The sequence below is a fragment of the Astyanax mexicanus genome, chromosome 6 (assembly GCF_023375975.1).
Source record: "Astyanax mexicanus isolate ESR-SI-001 chromosome 6, AstMex3_surface, whole genome shotgun sequence".
Classification (NCBI taxonomy): Eukaryota; Metazoa; Chordata; class Actinopteri; order Characiformes; family Acestrorhamphidae; genus Astyanax; species Astyanax mexicanus.
Window position 1 is genome coordinate 13,678,177 of NC_064413.1, and position 16,163 is coordinate 13,694,339.

Consider the following 16,163-nt stretch of genomic DNA (forward strand, 5'->3'; position numbering starts at 1 on the left):
GGGACTAAAAACAGAACACAATAATAAAAGCAAGGGTAAAATCACGGCTTTAATGATTAAAATCTTGCCCTCCATCGTCAACTGTCTTAGTCCCCAGAATCCCAATCTCTGCCTGACCCTAGCTAAAGCGTCAGTCCAGTTGCCCCGTCCACCACCCTCTTTGTCGAATTTAAGTCCTAAAATTTTTATATCATTTACTTTAAAATCAACGTCCAGGTTCAAGTCGATGTTCCCTCTAGGCCCAAAGAGCTGGGCCTCGGACTTGCTCCTATTGAGCTTAGCGCCCGAGGCCCTTCCAAACCAGTCAGTCACGTCCAATGCTCTTTGGACCGATAAAAAGTCAGAACATAAAAGCGTGACGTCGTCCATAAAAAGTGTGCAGGTCGCCGTCAGTCCACCTGGTAGGTCTAGTCCTTTGATCCATCTATCCTTTCTCAAGATCTGCGCCAGCGGCTCTATACATGCCACGTACAGAAGCGGAGATAACGAACACCCTTGGCGAACGCCAGAGCGTACACTGATCGCTTTTGTGAGATGCCCATTTACACGGATTTTGCTGCTGATATTTTTGTAAAGCAGCCCCACCCACTTAATGAACCTCCCTGGGAACCCCATTTTTTGCAGTACCTGAAACAGGTACTGGTGCGAGACCCGATCAAAAGCTTTCTCAAAATCTAAATTTAGAACTATCAGTCGAATGTTTCTGTCTCTCGCAAAACAGATGACGTCTCTAACCAACACTAGGCTGTCTGTGATCTTCCTTCCGGGCACGGCGCAGGCTTGATCCGGGTGGATCACGTCCTCTAAAACCAAAGACATACGTCTGGATAAAATCTTACTAAAAAGTTTACAATCAAAGTTTAAAAGGGTAATCGGTCGCCAGTTTCTTAAGTCGGTCTTGTCGCCCTTCTTATAAAGTAAGCTAACTATACCTGTTCTAAAACTGTCTGGAAGTCGGTCAAGGTTTTCAAATTCGTTAAAAACAGTCAAAACGTCAGATCTGTTCTGATAAGAACAGATACTACACTTGATCTTAGCCAAAAGGCCGAGAAGCGATAACCCGAATAACGCCACCTGGTTGCGGGGCCCTTCTTTTTACTATGTAGCTACTAAGCGGCGAAGCCAACAGATGTCCCACCCATTTAACGTCACCCTACTCTAGCCATTGTTCAAAGAGGTCTGTCTTTTACCATTATTCCTTACAAACTTTTTTTTTTTTTTTTTTTTACTGTTTTCTTTTGTCATCATTCCTTCCTAGTCTATTTTTTTTTTATTATTATTATTTATTGATTCATTCATGTTTTCATTCTCTCTCTCTCTCTCTTTTTTTTGGTACTGAAATGAGCAGCTTCGCTAAAAGCAAAGCTTTCAAAAAATAAGCAATACTCGTCAACGTTCCCCTCCACGGAAATCTTTAGTAAAAGGCGAAAGATTTATACGTGAATGAAGAGAAACCCGAGCTATACCCGCAACCCAACAAACCCCTCCGAGGTCCAGAAAGGGCCGAGGCAGCTGGAGGAAGGCAGGGAGCAAGGGCAGATTGAGAGGGAAGACAACCTTCAACTTTTTTGTCTTCTCCTCCAGTTAAAACGCACGAGTCCTGATGACGTCACACCTGAGCGGGACGGTCGTCCTTGCCTAAAGAGCAGAAGGGGACACAAAAGAACACAAAGAGACAAGCCAAACAACATATCGAGTTAAAAAAAAAAAAAAGTTAAAAAAAAAAAAAAAAAAAAAAAAAAAAAAGAACAAAAACGGAGGGAAAACGGAAAACGCGCGAAAAAGACCCTCCCCTGCCAGCGAGTACAGAATTAAATAAATAAATAAACAAACAGAAGAAGAAAACAACACAAGCATGCATGGGTTCACTTCAAAACACAAGCAGAAAAAAAAACAAGACAGATCACAGGAACTGACCATCCCCCGATCAATTCCAGCCCTCTTGAGCACTTAGCCAACGACCCAGTCGTTTCTTCTTTCTTTGCACCGCTGTAAGGAAGGTGCACCGCTCCTGGAGGTACTGCAATACCAGGTCGATGCGTGGAGCAGAAGGAGCAAGCTCCTGTTCTGGCTCCCTGTTCTAAAAATCCATTTAATATGTAGCCCTCATATAGAGGGCGTATCAGATATTAAACTGATAAGAACAGATTTTTTTTTTTTTTTTTTTTTGATTAATCCAGAGCTAGTCGCCTTCCCAGCCATGGCATTAATCAAGTGGGCTGCCTTAAAACAGCTCCCCACTGGGGATTGGCCGCAAAAGCAGCAGTATCCGTTCGTCCCCAAAAGAGGACATCTCGCCTGATCTTAGCCAAAAGGCCGAGAAGCGATAACCCGAATATCGCCACCTGGTTGCGGGGCCCTTCTTTTTACTATGTAGCTACTAAGCGGCGAAGCCAACAGATGTCCCACCCATTTAACGTCACCCTACTCTAGCCATTGTTCAAAGAGGTCTGTCTTTTACCATTATTCCTTACAAACTTTTTTTTTTTTTTTTACTGTTTTCTTTTGTCATCATTCCTTCATAGTCTATTTTTTTATTATTATTATTATTATTATTATTATTATTTATTGATTCATTCATGTTTTCATTCTCTCTCTCTCTCTCTGTCTTTTTTTTTTTTTTTTTTTCCTTTGGTACTGAGATGAGCAGCTTCGCTAAAAGCAAAGCTTTCAAAAAATAAGCAATACTCGTCAACGTTCCCCTCCACGGAAATCTTTAGTAAAAGGCGAAAGATTTATACGTGAATGAAGAGAAACCCGAGCTATACCCGTAACCCACCAAACCCCTCCGAGGTCCAGAAAGGGCCGAGGCAGCTGGAGGAAGGCAGGGAGCAAGGGCAGATTGAGAGGGAAGACAACCTTCAACTTTTTTGTCTTCTCCTCCAGTTAAAACGCACGAGTCCTGATGACGTCACACCTGAGCGGGACGGTCGTCCTTGCCTAAAGAGCAGAAGGGGACACAAAAGAACACAAAGAGACAAGCCAAACAACATATCGAGTTAAAAAAAAAAAAAAGTTAAAAAAAAAAAAAAAAAAAAAAAAAGAACAAAAACGGAGGGAAAACGGAAAACGCGCGAAAAAGACCCTCCCCTGCCAGCGAGTACAGAATTAAATAAATAAATAAACAAACAGAAGAAGAAAACAACACAAGCATGCATGGGTTCACTTCAAAACACAAGCAGAAAAAAAAACAAGACAGATCACAGGAACTGACCATCCCCCGATCAATTCCAGCCCTCTTGAGCACTTAGCCAACGACCCAGTCGTTTCTTCTTTCTTTGCACCGCTGTAAGGAAGGTGCACCGCTCCTGGAGGTACTGCAATACCAGGTCGATGCGTGGAGCAGAAGGAGCAAGCTCCTGTTCTGGCTCCCTGTTCTAAAAATCCATTTAATATGTAGCCCTCATATAGAGGGCGTATCAGATATTAAACTGATAAGAACAGATTTTTTTTATTTTTTTTTTTTTGATTAATCCAGAGCTAGTCGCCTTCCCAGCCATGGCATTAATCAAGTGGGCTGCCTTAAAACAGCTCCCCACTGGGGATTGGCCGCAAAAGCAGCAGTATCCGTTCGTCCCCAAAAGAGGACATCTCGCCTGATCTTAGCCAAAAGGCCGAGAAGCGATAACCCGAATATCGCCACCTGGTTGCGGGGCCCTTCTTTTTACTATGTAGCTACTAAGCGGCGAAGCCAACAGATGTCCCACCCATTTAACGTCACCCTACTCTAGCCATTGTTCAAAGAGGTCTGTCTTTTACCATTATTCCTTACAAACTTTTTTTTTTTTTTTTTACTGTTTTCTTTTGTCATCATTCCTTCATAGTCTATTTTTTTATTATTATTATTATTATTATTATTATTATTTATTGATTCATTCATGTTTTCATTCTCTCTCTCTCTCTCTGTCTTTTTTTTTTTTTTTTTTTCCTTTGGTACTGAGATGAGCAGCTTCGCTAAAAGCAAAGCTTTCAAAAAATAAGCAATACTCGTCAACGTTCCCCTCCACGGAAATCTTTAGTAAAAGGCGAAAGATTTATACGTGAATGAAGAGAAACCCGAGCTATACCCGTAACCCACCAAACCCCTCCGAGGTCCAGAAAGGGCCGAGGCAGCTGGAGGAAGGCAGGGAGCAAGGGCAGATTGAGAGGGAAGACAACCTTCAACTTTTTTGTCTTCTCCTCCAGTTAAAACGCACGAGTCCTGATGACGTCACACCTGAGCGGGACGGTCGTCCTTGCCTAAAGAGCAGAAGGGGACACAAAAGAACACAAAGAGACAAGCCAAACAACATATCGAGTTAAAAAAAAAAAAAAGTTAAAAAAAAAAAAAAAAAAAAAAAAAGAACAAAAACGGAGGGAAAACGGAAAACGCGCGAAAAAGACCCTCCCCTGCCAGCGAGTACAGAATTAAATAAATAAATAAACAAACAGAAGAAGAAAACAACACAAGCATGCATGGGTTCACTTCAAAACACAAGCAGAAAAAAAAACAAGACAGATCACAGGAACTGACCATCCCCCGATCAATTCCAGCCCTCTTGAGCACTTAGCCAACGACCCAGTCGTTTCTTCTTTCTTTGCACCGCTGTAAGGAAGGTGCACCGCTCCTGGAGGTACTGCAATACCAGGTCGATGCGTGGAGCAGAAGGAGCAAGCTCCTGTTCTGGCTCCCTGTTCTAAAAATCCATTTAATATGTAGCCCTCATATAGAGGGCGTATCAGATATTAAACTGATAAGAACAGATTTTTTTTTTTTTTTTTTTTTTTTTTGATTAATCCAGAGCTAGTCGCCTTCCCAGCCATGGCATTAATCAAGTGGGCTGCCTTAAAACAGCTCCCCACTGGGGATTGGCCGCAAAAGCAGCAGTATCCGTTCGTCCCCAAAAGAGGACATCTCGCCTGATCTTAGCCAAAAGGCCGAGAAGCGATAACCCGAATATCGCCACCTGGTTGCGGGGCCCTTCTTTTTACTATGTAGCTACTAAGCGGCGAAGCCAACAGATGTCCCACCCATTTAACGTCACCCTACTCTAGCCATTGTTCAAAGAGGTCTGTCTTTTACCATTATTCCTTACAAACTTTTTTTTTTTTTTTTTACTGTTTTCTTTTGTCATCATTCCTTCATAGTCTATTTTTTTATTATTATTATTATTATTATTATTATTTATTGATTCATTCATGTTTTCATTCTCTCTCTCTCTCTGTCTTTTTTTTTTTTTTTTTTTCCTTTGGTACTGAGATGAGCAGCTTCGCTAAAAGCAAAGCTTTCAAAAAATAAGCAATACTCGTCAACGTTCCCCTCCACGGAAATCTTTAGTAAAAGGCGAAAGATTTATACGTGAATGAAGAGAAACCCGAGCTATACCCGTAACCCACCAAACCCCTCCGAGGTCCAGAAAGGGCCGAGGCAGCTGGAGGAAGGCAGGGAGCAAGGGCAGATTGAGAGGGAAGACAACCTTCAACTTTTTTGTCTTCTCCTCCAGTTAAAACGCACGAGTCCTGATGACGTCACACCTGAGCGGGACGGTCGTCCTTGCCTAAAGAGCAGAAGGGGACACAAAAGAACACAAAGAGACAAGCCAAACAACATATCGAGTTAAAAAAAAAAAAAAGTTAAAAAAAAAAAAAAAAAAAAAAAAAAAAAGAACAAAAACGGAGGGAAAACGGAAAACGCGCGAAAAAGACCCTCCCCTGCCAGCGAGTACAGAATTAAATAAATAAATAAACAAACAGAAGAAGAAAACAACACAAGCATGCATGGGTTCACTTCAAAACACAAGCAGAAAAAAAAACAAGACAGATCACAGGAACTGACCATCCCCCGATCAATTCCAGCCCTCTTGAGCACTTAGCCAACGACCCAGTCGTTTCTTCTTTCTTTGCACCGCTGTAAGGAAGGTGCACCGCTCCTGGAGGTACTGCAATACCAGGTCGATGCGTGGAGCAGAAGGAGCAAGCTCCTGTTCTGGCTCCCTGTTCTAAAAATCCATTTAATATGTAGCCCTCATATAGAGGGCGTATCAGATATTAAACTGATAAGAACAGATTTTTTTTCTTTCGAAAAGTTTTTATTGTCACCATACATTTTTTCTTTAAAAGCCAAGTAAAAACATTTTTGCATAAAAGCCAAGTACACAACATTTACATATATTTTAAAACAAATCATCAGTCAAAACAAATATTCATTTCATTCCATTTAAAATACGTTTTCATTACGTTTTAAAACCATAGTTTCCCCTCCCCATGTCTTTATTAAATTCCATAAATCCCATTGTTGAAAAAAATAAAAAAATAAAAAAAGGTACAATAAGATAAAAAACACCCTCACAAAACTGACTGTTTTTTTTTTGTTTTGTTTTGTTTTGTTTTGTTGTTTTACATTGTTGTTATTTTCTTTGTTTGTGTGTGTGTGCGTGTTTTGGGAACGGGAGTCCAGTGCAAGTCCATGTTTTAAAAGTTCGTGAAAACCAGTTTAAAAGGAATCGCAATAGTCCATAAAATCGGTTAAAATTGTTCTTTGTGCAAAACCGGGGTGAGCCCATAACAAGCAGGCTCCACTCCGCTCCTCAGAAGAGACGCCTCTGTCGTTTTTGGGCTCAGCGGAGAACCTCCCCTGTGCCCGCTGCTCCTTTTACTGTGTCCGTGTTAACGGGGTGCATCTACGGGAGCCAGGCGCCGTGGTGGTCTGGACCCCCCTGCGTGAGACCCCGGCCCCCTCCTCCGAATGTCGCCGTGCGGTGTCCCCTGCAGCGAAGATGTTACCAGCGCCGACAGTGCGTGCAGGGGCACCGTCACGCGCTTCCCCACCAGCAGGTTGCGGGAGGTCCAAATGGCGGCCTTCACGTGATTCAGGGTGGACCAGAGCGCTGCAAAGTCGGCTGCTGGTATCTTGTCGAGGCCCTGGCCCACCCCGTTTACCGCTAGCCGGTAAAACGTGGGCTGGACCTCCCCTGCTGGCAGGCACGGGCATTGCAGGGGGCCGGTTAAGGCCCACAGGTCCCTCGCCACGCTGCACTCCCAGAGCACATGCCGCACGGTCTCGGGCTCGCCACACCCTGGCCGCGGGCAGATGGGGTTCCTCGCCATGCCCCGGGAGTGCATCACGGCCCTGACCGGGAGGATCTCATGGGCAGCCATCCACGACAGGTCCTTATGCTTGTTCTGAAGAGCGGGGTGGGCGGCGTTCCTCCAAACTTGTTTGGCCTCACCGAGTGTGAGGCCGGGAACTGGGCTCACCTCCTCCCGGTCCTGCACAAGAGAAACAAGAGACTTGGCATTAGTTAAAATGGTGACATCCTCTTTGTCTAAAAAATACTTGTTTAAAAACTTTCTAATAAAATCATATTCAAAGGGTAGGGTAAAAGAGACTGGGGTCGTAAGATCAGGTTTTAAAATCTTTAGACTTTGCAAGTACGACCCCATCCAGAACCTCGCCATCACCGCCGTCTTGTTCTGTCTGGAGGGGTCTGTCGCATACTTCACGTGCAAAGCAGCGAACTTGCTTCCTAAAAACAGGTGGGGGTCTGGGAGCCCCTTCCCTCCATTCTCCTTTCTCTTTTTAACCTCCGTCCTCCTCAGTCGCTCCCACTTGGACCCCCACAGGAAGTAAAATATCGCCCGGTCTAGACTCAAAAGAAATCGTCTCGGGGGACTAAAAACAGAACACAATAATAAAAGCAAGGGTAAAATCACGGCTTTAATGATTAAAATCTTGCCCTCCATCGTCAACTGTCTTAGTCCCCAGAATCCCAATCTCTGCCTGACCCTAGCTAAAGCGTCAGTCCAGTTGCCCCGTCCACCACCCTCTTTGTCGAATTTAAGTCCTAAAATTTTTATATCATTTACTTTAAAATCAACGTCCAGGTTCAAGTCGATGTTCCCTCTAGGCCCAAAGAGCTGGGCCTCGGACTTGCTCCTATTGAGCTTAGCGCCCGAGGCCCTTCCAAACCAGTCAGTCACGTCCAATGCTCTTTGGACCGATAAAAAGTCAGAACATAAAAGCGTGACGTCGTCCATAAAAAGTGTGCAGGTCGCCGTCAGTCCACCTGGTAGGTCTAGTCCTTTGATCCATCTATCCTTTCTCAAGATCTGCGCCAGCGGCTCTATACATGCCACGTACAGAAGCGGAGATAACGAACACCCTTGGCGAACGCCAGAGCGTACACTGATCGCTTTCGTGAGATGCCCATTTACACGGATTTTGCTGCTGATATTTTTGTAAAGCAGCCCCACCCACTTAATGAACCTCCCTGGGAACCCCATTTTTTGCAGTACCTGAAACAGGTACTGGTGCGAGACCCGATCAAAAGCTTTCTCAAAATCTAAATTTAGAACTATCAGTCGAATGTTTCTGTCTCTCGCAAAACAGATGACGTCTCTAACCAACACTAGGCTGTCTGTGATCTTCCTTCCGGGCACGGCGCAGGCTTGATCCGGGTGGATCACGTCCTCTAAAACCAAAGACATACGTCTGGATAAAATCTTACTAAAAAGTTTACAATCAAAGTTTAAAAGGGTAATCGGTCGCCAGTTTCTTAAGTCGGTCTTGTCGCCCTTCTTATAAAGTAAGCTAACTATACCTGTTCTAAAACTGTCTGGAAGTCGGTCAAGGTTTTCAAATTCGTTAAAAACAGTCAAAACGTCAGTTACTAAAATGTCCCAAAAGGTCAAATAAAATTCCACGGGGAGTCCATCCTCTCCCGGGCACTTACCTTTTTTAAAACCTTTAAGACATTTAAAAGCTTCTTCACCTGTAAAATCACTTGTTAAAACATCCTGACTGCTAATAGTTTTGTCTAAAAAATCTAAAACCTCCTTCATTGTCTCAGGGTGTACTCTCTTTTCTTTATATAACTCTTCATAAAATTCTTCTGTCAATCTTAAAATCCCTCCCGTTGTTTTTTCTTCCCTCTCATCTTTTGTTATATTTACAATCCCTCCCCCCCTTGATAAAATCTTCTTAAAAAAATATCGAGTACATTTTTCCCCTTCCTCAACTTCCTGTTCCCTGCTTCTTAAAATAGTTGCTTTACTTTTTATTTTGTTTAAAACCGACATTTCCCTTTTTATTTCTTTTATTTCTTCACTAAAATCTATGCCGTTGGTTAAAAGGTTAAAATAACGCTGTAGTCTCTTTTGCAGCCCCAACATGCACCGTCTTTCCCTATTCTTTTTCTCCTTCCCTATTTTCTTAAAAAAAGTCTGGGTCCTTTGTTTCACCATCTCCCACCACTGTGCGCGTGAATCGTAACAGTCTTGGAGGGTCTGCCAGAGACTGTACTGCTCCCTGTAACTCCTAACTATCTCTTTATCTTGTAACAGGGAGCAGTTCAGTCTCCACAGCCCTCCCCCTACAGTCACACCGGTGGGGAGAGACAGGGTGCAGGAGAGCATGAGGTGGTCAGAAAAGAACATGGGGGATAATGTAGCATCGCTTGGTGGGCAGTCTCTCGTAAAAATGTAGTCGATACGGGAGGCACGGGCGCAATCACCACTGAACCAGGTGAAGCCCTCCTCCCCTGGATGCGTTGTTTTAAAACAGTCGACTAATTTAAAATCCTTGACTATCCCCTGTAATAAAAGTGATGTCTTATCTAATTTAAAATCATCCCCCTTCCCTTTCCTATCTTTCCTATTTAAAACACAGTTAAAATCCCCTCCCACCACTAAAGGAGCCCTCCCTAACATGTGGGGCTGCAGGTCTTCTAAAAGGTCGTACCTGTCATTTTTATCATTAAAACCATAAATATTTAAAATGTTAAAGTCCGTCCCTAAAAAAGTCAGGTTTGCTAAAAGAGCCCGTCCGTCTCGCACCACTGTGCTGCCCTTCACCAGAATATGGGGGTTTTTAATTAAAATGGCAACACCGTCGGCTCTGTTGTAGTGTGAGCCGCTCCAGAGAGAGGGACCCGCAGCCCATCGCTGCTCCCAATCTCTGTAGGATTTCATAAACGGCAAAGCACACTCTTGTAGTAAAAACACATCTGACTTTATATCTTTTAAAAAGGACAAGACGCTCTCTGCTCTAGTGGAGGCTCTCACACTTCTAACATTAATGGTTGAAATGGTAAGAGCCATGAGCATTTATGGTTTTAAAACAGGTACTTCATTTAAAAAGTCATTTAAAAGAGACTACTGAAATAAAAACAGTTTAAAAAGGCATTTAAAAGTTACTTAAAGTAACTGTGACACCTGCTCTTCCTTAATCTCCATTATTTTGGAGAGAGGAGGTGAGCTGGTGCCTCCTGCCGCTGGTTCCCCACAGTCACATGCTGTGGGGGCCTTAGGCGTTGATGATGTAAGCTTGAATTGGAGGAAAGAAACTTCATTTGGAGAACCAGCGGGCCACAGCCGGTTCAGGTCTTCCGAGGAAGAACTGGCTGAACCTTGTGCGGCCCTCTGTTTTTTCTCTATCAATACAGACAGAGGAGACTCCGCAGGTCTTTTCCCCACCTGAGCGTTTGGGAGTGAGCCGGTTGACTCACCCCCGCTGGAGGCCACTACACCTTCCTCCACCGTCACCATGGAGGAGTTGGTTTCCTCCTCCTCCTGCTCCACCACCATCTTGTTTCCTTGTTCAGGCTGGAGGGGTGTGGCCTCCAGCTCCTGCTGTGACTCCGCCCGGATGCTAGCCCCGCCCTCTGCAGCATGGCCATTCCCTGAGGCCGGCTGGAGATTTGAATCTCCCGCCGAAACCTCAGGGACCGCCCCTTCCTCCTCCATTTCCTTCTCCTTCTCCTGCTCCTCTTGGCCATGCTGCCTGGCGGCCATTTTGGTGGCCTTTAATTTGTTGGCAAATGATTTTGGGCAATCTCTGTAGAGATGGGAATTCTCACCACAAAGATTGCACCTTCTGCCATTGGGACACTCCTCATAAGTGTGCCCAATTTCTCTACACTTCCCACACACAATTTCTGCACATGCCTCTGCAAGGTGCCCAAACTTTCCGCACTTGCGGCATAGTTTGGGCATACCTTGGTAAAAGATGTAACCGCGGTTTTCACCCAGCACTATCATGGACGGTATCTGTCTCAGGCCTAAGTAACTGCTCGGGTCTTCCCATTGTTTAATGGGAACTCGCCACGAGCAGTTCCAAATGCCGTCCTCGTCCAGAACCTTGATAGGTGGGCTTTTAACGGTACAGAATCTAGCCAGCCATGTAACAATGTCTTCTCCTGTTACGGTTTCATTAAACATTCTGACAATCACCACTTTATGTGAATTATCAGAAAGTTTTTCCACCTTAAACATGGAGAACTGGTCCTTAATATTTTCATAACGAGTCCAAAAATCTTTCAGCAGGGAAGCAGAGCGGAAGCTAACATCAAAACCTTTATTTCCGGGCAGAGTCAATAAGCAGTTCAAATCGGCAGGTGTAAAAGCGAGGGCACCTTGTAATAGCTTCCTGGAGAAGTCCAGACGGGACATCCCCAGAAGCTTACCCTCCACTTCTTTAAATACTAGGCGCACGCTGTGGTGCCTCCGCATGCCGGCACGAGCAGCCGACATGCTGAGAGGCACCGGGTGGCCTCGGTAAAAACCGAGCCTCAATAAAACCACTAAAACAATAAATACAATAAGTATCTAAAATTCTAAAACAAATAAATTAAAAAGGATTGTACTTACCGTGGGTGTTGGGGTTCTCCCCCTTCAGCCAAGATGGAATGGAAGCCGTCAGACGAAAACCCCAATGAGCCCCAGACGAAGCAGGATCAGAGCCTACTGCCTAAGACTCTTTTTCACCGAACCGGGACAAGTACAATCTTCTCTCGGGAGGCAAGGACCAGGGTCACAAAGACCAAGATCTCGCACCGCCAGAGAGTCGACCGCTGTCTTAGCCAAAAGGCCGAGAAGCGATAACCCGAATATCGCCACCTGGTTGCGGGGCCCTTCTTTTTACTATGTAGCTACTAAGCGGCGAAGCCAACAGATGTCCCACCCATTTAACGTCACCCTACTCTAGCCATTGTTCAAAGAGGTCTGTCTTTTACCATTATTCCTTACAAACTTTTTTTTTTTTTTTTACTGTTTTCTTTTGTCATCATTCCTTCATAGTCTATTTTTTTATTATTATTATTATTATTATTATTATTATTTATTGATTCATTCATGTTTTCATTCTCTCTCTCTCTCTGTCTTTTTTTTTTTTTTTTTTTCCTTTGGTACTGAGATGAGCAGCTTCGCTAAAAGCAAAGCTTTCAAAAAATAAGCAATACTCGTCAACGTTCCCCTCCACGGAAATCTTTAGTAAAAGGCGAAAGATTTATACGTGAATGAAGAGAAACCCGAGCTATACCCGTAACCCACCAAACCCCTCCGAGGTCCAGAAAGGGCCGAGGCAGCTGGAGGAAGGCAGGGAGCAAGGGCAGATTGAGAGGGAAGACAACCTTCAACTTTTTTGTCTTCTCCTCCAGTTAAAACGCACGAGTCCTGATGACGTCACACCTGAGCGGGACGGTCGTCCTTGCCTAAAGAGCAGAAGGGGACACAAAAGAACACAAAGAGACAAGCCAAACAACATATCGAGTTAAAAAAAAAAAAAAGTTAAAAAAAAAAAAAAAAAAAAAAAAAAAAAAAAGAACAAAAACGGAGGGAAAACGGAAAACGCGCGAAAAAGACCCTCCCCTGCCAGCGAGTACAGAATTAAATAAATAAATAAACAAACAGAAGAAGAAAACAACACAAGCATGCATGGGTTCACTTCAAAACACAAGCAGAAAAAAAAACAAGACAGATCACAGGAACTGACCATCCCCCGATCAATTCCAGCCCTCTTGAGCACTTAGCCAACGACCCAGTCGTTTCTTCTTTCTTTGCACCGCTGTAAGGAAGGTGCACCGCTCCTGGAGGTACTGCAATACCAGGTCGATGCGTGGAGCAGAAGGAGCAAGCTCCTGTTCTGGCTCCCTGTTCTAAAAATCCATTTAATATGTAGCCCTCATATAGAGGGCGTATCAGATATTAAACTGATAAGAACAGATTTTTTTTTTTTTTAATCGGGGTAAACCCACGCTTTATTCAAACAGATGCTTCACACATTCCAATCAACTCAAAAACACGTGCACACCCACCACCACACTCCCCACCACCCCTAGTCCAACAAAGTCCCACAGTACCCACCCCCCAAAAACCAAACACCCGGAAAGACCCGCCCGACCCCAAAAACCGTCCCCACAAAACCCCCCCCCCACAAAACCCACCCACACCAACACAGTCCCACAGCCCCCACCCCCCCCGAATAAAACCCTCCCGTCCCAACAAAATCCCACAGCATTCTCCCGCGCGGCCCGACGCATCACCCCCGCCCTCAAACAGGCCCCCGCCCGGCACGACAGAGTCCCGCCCGCCCAACAAACCCCCACCCCCCCCCCCCTCCCGGACCCCGCTCACCGACCGGGGGCTTGGGGTCAGGAAGGCCCCCCCAGTCCCCGCGGCCACCACGGCCGCCCCAGCACGGTGGGGCCTGCGAAACCGCCCTCGTCCAGCCGCCCTACTCCCGCCCTGACGATTCCCTCCCCCGCCCCTCCCCCCCTCCTTACCTGGCGGATCCTGTTGCGGAGGGCTGCCATCATCGACTCGGGGTCCACCCGGGGGGCGGCCCGCTGGAGGCACTCACAACGGGCGCCCCAGAGCACGCATTTCGCTGCCGACACGGCGGCCCATAGCGCTCGCGCCACGGCCGGGGGGGCCTGACGCAGCCTCCGGCCGTAGAGGACCAGTTCCCTGTCCAGGGGGGGGTGGCCCCCCACCGACCGCCACCAATCCGACACCCTGGCCCAGAGAGCGGAGGCGACGGGACACGACCACATGACGTGGCCGACCGTCTCCTCGCCGCCGCACCCTGCCGGGCACAACGGCGAGCGAGCGACCCCGTGCCTGTGTAACCTTTCCCTGACGGGCAGGCGGTCCAGGGCCCCCAGCCAGTGCAGGTCGGCACTGGCGCCGTCCAGCCACTCGGGCTGGAGCGCGGGCCAGTCCGCGCCGAGGATCACGGGCCTTTCGCCCGTGACCGGAGCCACGTGCCTGTCCCTCCAGGCCCTGTACAGACCCTTATGGTCCAGCACCAGGCCGTCCTCCAAGCACCAGGGGTTGTCGCGGACGAACTCGGCCATCCTCTGGTAGTGCCAGGGGCGGTCCTCCGACCACGGCTCCGTCCCCCTCCACGGGACCGCCGCCCGCAAGGGGAAGGCGACCCAGAACTTGGCGAAGAGGCTCGCGGCGTGACCCGCGGACCCCTCCACCAGTCCGGCGTGGAAGGCCACAAACTGGGCTAGGGCCTTGTACGGGGCGCAGGGCACCCCCCTCCCTCCCTTTTTCCGGTCCAGATACATGACCCGGCGGCTCACCTTCTCCTGCCTTCCCCACCACACGAACGAGTAAAGCAGGCGTTCCAGCCGCCTGCCCGTCACAAACGGGACGGGAAACACGTACGCCAGGTGGTTCAGGCTGGCCATGAGGGCCGCCTTCGCCACGAGCACCCGGCCCGTCAGCGAAAGGTCCCTCCTGCCCCAGATCTCCGCCCTTGCCTGCAGCTTCCCCAGGGCGGCCTCCCAGTTCTTCTGGGCGCTGCCCTCTCTCCAAAAGACAACGCCCAAGATCTTGAGACCGTCCGGACAAAGGGTGAAACCCCCCGGCACATCCTTCCTTCCGGCCCAGGTTCCGGCGTACAAGACCGCAGACTTCCCGCGGTTGATGCGGGCCCCCGTGGCGTCCGAGAACGCCTCGAGGATCGCGCCGGCAACCCGGAAGTCCCCGTCCGCCCCCAGGAACAGCGTCGCGTCGTCTGCGTACACCGACACCTTGGCGGCCAACCCCCTCCCCCCTGGGATGTGGAGGCCCCCAAAGGCGCGGTCCCGCCTGATCCTCTCCATCAGGGGCTCCAGATACAGAACGTAGAGGAGGGGGGACAAGGGGCAGCCCTGTCTGACCCCCCCCCCCTGCTCCAGAAGCCCGGAGTAGTACCCGTTCACCCCCACACGGCTCACCGCCCCCCTGTAGAGCAGGCGCACCGCTGCCAGAAAGGCCGGGCCGAAGCCCATCCTCTCCAACACGGCGAACAGGAAGTCGTGGTTCACCCGATCAAAAGCCTTTTCCTGATCGAGGCCCAAGAGGGCCAGTGGAACCCGACGCTGCTCCGCCCAGGCCAAAGCGTCGCGGACGAGCGCCAGGTTCATGGCGCACATGCGGCCCGGCACGCCACACGTCTGGTCGGGATGGACCACCGACGCCATGACCCTCCTAAGCCTCAGGACCCATACCTTCGCCAGGATCTTATAATCCGCCGTAAGGAGAGTGATGGGCCGCCAATTGGACAGCGAGGCCCGATCGCCCTTCTTCGGCAGTAGCGCGATGTGCCCCGTGAGGGCAGACCCGTGCAAGTGGCCCAGACCACCGGCCTCCCGGTAGACCTCCGCCAGGTCCGGTCCGACCAACGGCCAGAAGGACCTGTAGAACTCCGCCGGGAGGCCGTCCCCTCCGGGGGCCACCCCGGTGTTCAGGGAGCGCATGGCGCTCTCCATCTCCTCCAGAGCGATGGGGGCTTCCAGCTCCCGCCTCTCCGCTTCCGGCAGACGGTCCCGGACGCCGTCGAGAAACGGCGCCGCGTGGTCCTCTCCCATCGACCCCCGTCCAAAGAGGTCCCCGTAAAAGGAACGCGCCAAGCCGAGCATCCCCTCGACCGAGGTGACCAGCCGGTCTCCGTCCCTAAACCCCTCGACATACTGCCGGCCCCTGCGCTCCCGCACGGAGCCGAAAAAGAAGCGGGTCGGACGCTCGTCCAGCTCCAGCCTCTGCCCCCGCACGAAAGCGCAGTGTCGGCGGGCCGCGGCCTGATGGTACGCCCTGAGGACCTCACTGGCCTCCCTGATCCGGGTCTGGTCGCCTCCGCGCCAGGCCGCGGACAGGGCGTCCGACCAGGAGGCGAGCCACTCCCTCCTACGCCTCGCTTTCTCCCTCCCCCACCACCGGCAAAGGGTGGCAACCCTGCGCTTGGTGTCCTCCCACCACTCCCCCTGCGTCCCGTACCGCCCCCGGAGTTGCCTCCAGCCCCGGTACAGCTGTCGGAAGACGGCCCGGAAGGCAGGGTCTGCGAGGAAAGATGTGTTCATCCTCCACAGGCCCCTACCCGTCCGGAGCCCCGCTGTCCTCACCTCCATGCTGACCAG

At 48.8% G+C, this 16,163-nt stretch overlaps 7 non-coding genes and 4 pseudogenes across 7 annotated transcripts; all 11 read right to left on the minus strand.

The window, feature by feature from the left end:
- Positions 1 to 960: 960 nt before the first annotated feature.
- LOC125802654 (U2 spliceosomal RNA) lies at positions 961 to 1,057 on the minus strand (annotated as a pseudogene).
- A 289-nt stretch (positions 1,058 to 1,346) lies between these two features.
- Positions 1,347 to 1,463, minus strand: LOC125802710 (U5 spliceosomal RNA). Its single transcript, XR_007439760.1, has one exon. It is a non-coding gene; the product is annotated as a U5 spliceosomal RNA (small nuclear RNA).
- Positions 1,464 to 1,995: 532 nt separating this feature from the next.
- LOC125802610 (U2 spliceosomal RNA) lies at positions 1,996 to 2,186 on the minus strand. The gene has a single exon (XR_007439715.1). It is a non-coding gene; the product is annotated as a U2 spliceosomal RNA (small nuclear RNA).
- A 462-nt stretch (positions 2,187 to 2,648) lies between these two features.
- LOC125802711 (U5 spliceosomal RNA) lies at positions 2,649 to 2,765 on the minus strand. The gene has a single exon (XR_007439761.1). It is a non-coding gene; the product is annotated as a U5 spliceosomal RNA (small nuclear RNA).
- Positions 2,766 to 3,292: 527 nt separating this feature from the next.
- On the minus strand, positions 3,293 to 3,474 carry LOC125802613 (U2 spliceosomal RNA). The gene has a single exon (XR_007439716.1). It is a non-coding gene; the product is annotated as a U2 spliceosomal RNA (small nuclear RNA).
- A 473-nt stretch (positions 3,475 to 3,947) lies between these two features.
- Positions 3,948 to 4,064, minus strand: LOC125802712 (U5 spliceosomal RNA). Its single transcript, XR_007439762.1, has one exon. It is a non-coding gene; the product is annotated as a U5 spliceosomal RNA (small nuclear RNA).
- Positions 4,065 to 4,591: 527 nt separating this feature from the next.
- Positions 4,592 to 4,762, minus strand: LOC125802632 (U2 spliceosomal RNA; annotated as a pseudogene).
- A 483-nt stretch (positions 4,763 to 5,245) lies between these two features.
- On the minus strand, positions 5,246 to 5,362 carry LOC125802713 (U5 spliceosomal RNA). The gene has a single exon (XR_007439763.1). It is a non-coding gene; the product is annotated as a U5 spliceosomal RNA (small nuclear RNA).
- A 531-nt stretch (positions 5,363 to 5,893) lies between these two features.
- LOC125802582 (U2 spliceosomal RNA) lies at positions 5,894 to 6,069 on the minus strand (annotated as a pseudogene).
- A 6,106-nt stretch (positions 6,070 to 12,175) lies between these two features.
- Positions 12,176 to 12,292, minus strand: LOC125802714 (U5 spliceosomal RNA). Its single transcript, XR_007439764.1, has one exon. It is a non-coding gene; the product is annotated as a U5 spliceosomal RNA (small nuclear RNA).
- Positions 12,293 to 12,826: 534 nt separating this feature from the next.
- Positions 12,827 to 13,027, minus strand: LOC125802606 (U2 spliceosomal RNA; annotated as a pseudogene).
- Between the last annotated feature and the right edge of the window lie 3,136 nt (positions 13,028 to 16,163).